The following is a 6,987-nucleotide window of genomic DNA, read 5'->3' on the forward strand; positions in this document are numbered from 1 at the left end:
ACCTACCATCTCTACCCTGACAGTTCAGGAGCCCACCTGAGTAACCCTGGGGAGACACAAGAAGACCAGGGTGGAGGAGATGGAAAGATGCAAGTAGCCACATTGAAAATAATCTGAAGTATGTCTGATGCTACTGCATACATAAATCACACAAATGTGCTGTACATTGTTAATAGTTGAGATAATAACATCTAGAATGTTTGACTTAAACAATTTCAAAGTTTGCTTACATTTGTATATGATCACGTGTGTCTCCATTATGTTAACACTGTCTGCCATTACTTATTCAGCTGTATGTCTATGAAAGTGACTCAGGTTAGTTACTCTTCCCAATGACACACTGGTGATGTCTCTAAAAAAGTTTACAGACCTATTTTTAATAGAACCAGTTTGCACTATACTGTATGCCTGAGCAAATCATGGGGTCCTTGTATGGCTCTTTCTTACCCACAGAAGACGGTTATCATTCCAGTCAGGATGGTGGATCATCTTTTCCACTACGATGGACTGCTCATAGCCTTCCTCTGTCTTCATGTCATGCTCTACCAGGATCAGTCTGTACATGTGCAACCTGCATCAGAACAGATAGAAGCACACAGATGAGAAAGAAATCTAGAAATCATATTGTATTTGGAATTATAGTTAGTTTCTACACTGAACAAAAATATAAATGCAACATGTAAAGTGTTGGGTCCCATGTTTCATGAGCTGAAATAAAAGATCCCAGAAATGTTTCATATGTACAAAAAGCGTATTTCTATAAAATGTGCACAAATGTGTCTACATCCCTGTTAGTGAGCATTTCTCCTTTGCCAAGATAATCCATCCAGGTGTGGCATATCAAGAAGTTGATTAAACAACATGATCATTACACAGGTGCACCTGGTGCTGGGGACAATAAAAGGCCACTCTAAAATGTGCAGTTTTGTCACACAACACAATGCCACATATGTTTTGAGGGAGTGTGCAATTGGCATGCTGAATGCAGGAATGTCCATCAAAGCTGTTGCCAGAGAATTTAATGTACATTTTTCTACCATAAGCTGCCCTCCAAAGTCGTTTTAGAGAATTTGGCAGTACGTCCAACTGGCCTCATAACCGCAGACCACATGTAACCACGTCAGGCCAGGACCGCCACATCCCACTTCTTCACCTGCGGAATCGTCTGAGACCAGCCACCCGGACAGCTGATGAAACTGGGGGTTTGCACAACCAAACAATTTCTGCACAAATTGCCAGAAGCCTTCTCAGGGAAGATCATCTGCCTGCTCGTCATCCTCAACAGGGTCTTGACCTAACTGCAGTTCGACGTCGTAGCTGACTTCTGTGGGCAAATGCTCACCTTCGATGGCTGCTGGAGATGTGTGCTCTTCACGGATGAATCCCCATTTCAACTGTACCGGGCAGACAGCGTGTATGGCGTTGTGTGGGCGAGCGGTTTGATGATGTCAATGTTGTGAAGAGAGTGTCCCATCGTGGCCGTGGGGTTATGTTATGGGCAGGCATAAGCTACGGACAATAAACACAATTGCATTTTATCGATGGCAATTTGAATGCACAGAGATACTGTGACGAGATCCTGAGGCCCATTGTCGTGCCATTCATCCACCGCCATCCCCTCATGTTTCAGCATGATAATGCACAGGCCCGTGTCGCAAGAATCTGTTCACAATTCCTGGAAGCTGAACGTGTCCCAGTTCTCCCATGGCCTGCATACTCGCCAGACATGTCAACCATTGAGCATGTTTGGGATGCTCTGGATCGACTTGTACAACAGCTTGTTCTAGTTCCTGCCAATATCCAGCAACTTTGTACCGCCATTGAAGAGGAGTGGGACAACATTCCACAGTCCACAGTCAATAGCCTGATCAACTCTATGCGAAGGAGATGTGTCGCACTGTATGAGGCAATAGTAACACCAGATACTGACTGGTTTCATGATCCAGGACCCTACCTTTTTTTAAAAGGTATCTGTGACCAACAGATGCATATCTGTATTCCCAGTCATGTGCAAACCATAGATAGGACCTAATGAATTTATTTCAATTGACTGATTTCCTTATATAAAATCTTTGAAATTGTTGGATGTTACATTTATATTTTTGTTCAGTGTAGCTAACTGTCTTGTTGCTTTTCCCCCTTTGACGTGCAAGCCTATAGTCTTACAGTGCCACATCCTGGCTGAGGTACAGAAAGAGTATCAGTGTTAGTGTTTCTTATGCTGTGACCTTGAGATTGGTGGGTATGCAAGAGTGTACCTTCAGGAACATTAGGAGAACAATATGGAAACAGTCTTTGGAAGGGTTTCATATACCACCAGGATATATATGGGTGTTCAATCTGTTTCGGTTTACTCCTCGGATGCCTAGTATGTTACTATATTTGATATAAATCCTACAGCCAATTTAATGGCATGTTTAATGCTGGACTCACGTAATGGAGTGGGAAGCTGTCATGACCCAGTTATCCGTGATGAGCCTAAGTCCACATGTGGGGAAGAACGACTCCAGAGAAACTTAAGAATAAGTGGCAAACCCAAACATGGCTGTAAACAGTAACATGCTGTCGTCATCGGCAGTTCTATTGTAAGAAACATCTTGGTTTCCGAGGCAAAAACCCTGTGCTATCCTGGAGCACGAGTACAGGACATTACAAGGCTGCTTCCGATCATTCTACGACAGATGCCGGGAGCTGATGCTGTCGTGGTCCATGTGGGGTCAAACGGCATCAGGAGGGCTAGCTTGAAACTTCTGAAAATTGATTTTAAATAACTGGTTTTAGCACTGAAGGATTCCAAAAATCTGCCAGTTATTTCAGGTCCTATACAATCATTGGGCTGCAGGTGTGAAATATCCAACAGGTTACTAGCAATACACACCTGGCTAAAAGATTACTGTAGCTCTATTGGAATTACTTTTATAGATAACTTCGACAGCTTTGGAAACAGAAGATGGTCTACAGGAATCACGGAGTCCATCCAAATCATCTTAACTCCTGGACTACTCCACGCATTTCAAGGCTGCATTGAGATAATGACTTATCAATGACCCAAGACAAACTCAGTTAATCCCTACCATTGTGTCGCTGAGTTGTCATAATGCTTCAACAAATGTACATTATCCCAGGGGTGTTGGATGACACAATGTAAGTAACATAATTTGTGTCTCTCTAACTGCCCTGAAGGCCTCTGCTGATCCTACAGCTATTGTATGCATTAATCATGTGCCTATGACCAGAGTTATTCTGTTGGCACTGAGGCGGTGTGCCCTAGTAGAAAGTCCACTGTGTTCAGCTCACCCTGCATATTAAACTCAAATATACAGTTGAAGTCAGAAGTTTACATACAGTTAGATTGGAGTCATTAAAACTCATTTTTCAACCACTCCACAAATTTCTTGTTAACAAACTATAGTTTTGGCAAGTCGGTTAGGACATCTACTTTGTGCATGACACAAGTAATTTTTGTTTACAGACAGATTATTTCACTTATAATTCACTGTATCACAATACCAGTGGGTCAGAAGTTTACATACACTAAGTTGACTGTGCCTTTAAACAGCTTGGAAAATTCCAGAAAATTATGTCATGGCTTTTAGAAGCTTCTGATAGCCTAATTGACATCATTTGAGTCAATTGTATGTATTTCAAGGCCTACCTTCAAACTCAGTGCCTCTTTGCTTGACATTATGGGAAAATCAAAAGAAATCAGCCAAGACCTCTGAAAAACAACTGTAGACCTCCACATGTCTGGTTCATACTTGGGAGCAATTTCCAAACGCCTGACGGTACCACGTTCATCTATACAAACAATAGTATGCAAGTATAAACCCCATGGGACCACGCAGCCGTCATACCGCTCAGGAAGGAGACACGTTCTGTCTCCTAGAGATTAACGTACTTTGGTGCGAAAAGAGCGAATCAATCCCAGAAATACAGCAAAGGACCTTGTGAAGATGCTGGAGGAAACAGGTCCAAAATTATCTATGTCCACAGGTAAACAAGTCCTATATCAACATAACCTGAAAGGCCGCTCAGCAAGGAAGAAGCCCCTGCTCCAAAAACGGCATAAAAAAAGCCAGACTACAGTTTGCAATTGCACATGGGGACAAAGATCGTACTTTTTGGAGAAATGTCCTCTGGTCTGATGAAACAAAAATAGAACTGTTTAGCCATAATGACCATCGTTATGTTTGGAGGATGCTTGCAAGCTGAAGAACACCATCCCAACCGTGAAGCACATGGGTGGCAGCATCCTGTTGTGGGGGTGCTTTACTGCAGGAGGGACTGGTGCACTTCACAAAATAGATGGCATCATGAGGAAAGAAAATTATGTGTATATATTGAGGCAACATCTCAAGACATCAGTCAGGAAGATAAAGCTTGGTCGCAAATGGGTCTTCCAAATGGACAACATACCCCAAGCATACTTCCAAAGTTGTGGCAAAATGGCTTAAGGACAACAAAGTCAAGGTATTGGAGAGACCATCACAAAGCCCTGACCTCAATCCTATAGATAATGTGTGGGCAGAACTGAAAAGGCGTGTGCGAGCAAGGAGGCCTACAAACCTGACTCAGTTATACCAGCTCTGTCAAGAGGAATGGGCCAATATTCACCCAACTTATTGTGGGAAGCTTGTGGAAGGCTACCCGAAACATTTGACCCAAGTTAAACAATTTAAAGGCAATGCTACCAAATACTAATTGGGTGTATGTACATTTCTGACCCACTGGGAATGTGATGAAAGAAATAAAAGCTGAAATAAATCATTCTCTCTAGTATTATTCTGACATTTCACATTCTTAAAATAAAGTGGTGATCCTACCAGACCTAAAACAGGGAATTCTTACTCTGATTAAATGTCAGGAATAGTGAAAAACTGAGTTTAAATCTATTTGGTGTATGTAAACTTCCGACTTCAACTGTAAATAACATGAGCATGTATACATCTGATAAGTTTCCCAGTAAAGCAATAAAAACAATCAAGCATCCTAGAAAGTGCTAAAAATAGCCCACATTAATATATGTAGCCTCAGAAACAAGGTTCATGAAGTCAACAGCTTGCTAGTAACAGAATACATTCTTATTCTGACTGTTTCTGAAACTCACTTAGATAATACCTTTGATGATACAGCTGTAGCAATACATGGTTATAATATCTTCAGAAAAGACGGAAATGCCAATGGAGGCGGTGTTGTGGTCTATATTTAGAATTACATTCCTGTAAAGCTTAGAGAATATCTCATGTTAAATACTGTTGAAGTAATATGGCTACAGGTTAATCTGCCTCACCTAAAGCCCATTATTGTGGGAAGCTGCTATAGACCACAAAGTGCTAACGGTCAGTGTGTATACATGTGATATCAACAGAGAGGTATATATTCTGGGTGATTTCAATATCTTTCATCAAGCTTCCTGTTCAAGAAAAAGCTTCAAACTGTAACCAGTGCCTGCAACCTGGTTCAGGTTATCAGTCAACCTACCAGGGTAGATACAAACAGCACAGGTATTAAATCATCAACATGTATTGATCACATATTTACTAATGCTGCAGAAATGTGCTTTAAAGCAGTCTCCAAATCCATTGGATGTAGTGATCACAATATAGTAGCCATATCTAGGAAAACCAAAGTTCCAAAGGCTGGGCCTAATATAGTGTGTAAGAGGTCATACAATAAGTTTTGTAGTGAATTCTATGTTGATGATGTAAATAATATTTGCTGGTCTGTGCTGTGTAATGAGGAGCAAGCAGACGCTGCACTTGACACATTTAGGAAATTGCTTATTCCAGTTACTAATAAGCATACACCCATTAAGAAAATGGCTGTAAAAACGGTTAAATCCCCTTGGATTGATGAGGAATTGAAAATGTGTGTGGTTGAGAGGGATGAGACAAAAGGTATGGCAAATAAGTCTGAAAAAGAAACTATACTATAAATTATATAAAGAATGATAGTAAAAAAGCTTTGGAGCACCTTAAATTACATTTTGGGCAAAAGACAAACTCGGCTCCATCATTCATTGAATCAGATGGCTCATTCATCACAAAACCCACTAATAATGTCAACTACATTGGCAAGATTAGCAAACTTAGGCATGACATGCTAGCAACAAATGTTGACACTACACATCCAAGTATGACCAAATTATGAAAGACAAGCCTTGTAATTTTGAATTCCATAAAGTATGTGTGGAAGTGGTGAAAAAATGATTGCTTTCTATCAACAATGACAAGCCACCAGGGTATGATAACTTAGATGGAAAATTACTGAGGATAATAGCGGACGATAATGTCACTCCTATTTGCCATATCTTCAATCTAAGCCTACTAGAAAGTGTGTGCCCTCAGGCCTGGAGGGAAGCAAAAGTAATTCTGATACCCAAGAATAGTAAAGCCCCCTTTACTGACTCAAATAGGAACTGATCGTGGACTACAGCAAAAGTTGGCCGAACAGGCCCCCATTAACATTGGCGGGGCTGTAGTGGAGCGTGTCGAGAGTTTCAAGTTCCTTGGTGTTCACATCACCAACAAACTATCATGGTCCAAACATACCAAGACAGTCGTGAAGAGCGCACAACAAAATATTTTCCTTTCAGGAGACTGAAAAGATTCGGCATGGGTCCTCAGGTCCTCAAAAGGTTCTACAGTTGCACCATTGAGAGCATTCTGACCAGTTGCATCACCGCTTGGTATGGCAACTGCTCGGCATCTGACCGTAAGGTGCTACAGAGGGTAGAGCGAATGGCCCAGTACATCACTGGGGCCAAGCTTCCTGCCATCCAGGACCTATATAATAGGCGGTGTCAGAGGAAAGCCCATAAAATTGTCAGAGACTCCAGTCACCCAAGTTATAGACTGTTTTCTCTGCTACCGCACGGCATGCAGTACCGGAGCGTCAACTCTAAGACCAAAAGGCTCCTCAACAGCTTCTATCCCCAAGCCATTAAACTGCTGAACCATTCATAAAAATTGCCACCGGACAATATAC

This window comes from Salmo salar, chromosome ssa14 (assembly GCF_905237065.1).
Source record: "Salmo salar chromosome ssa14, Ssal_v3.1, whole genome shotgun sequence".
Lineage (NCBI taxonomy): Eukaryota > Metazoa > Chordata > Actinopteri > Salmoniformes > Salmonidae > Salmo > Salmo salar.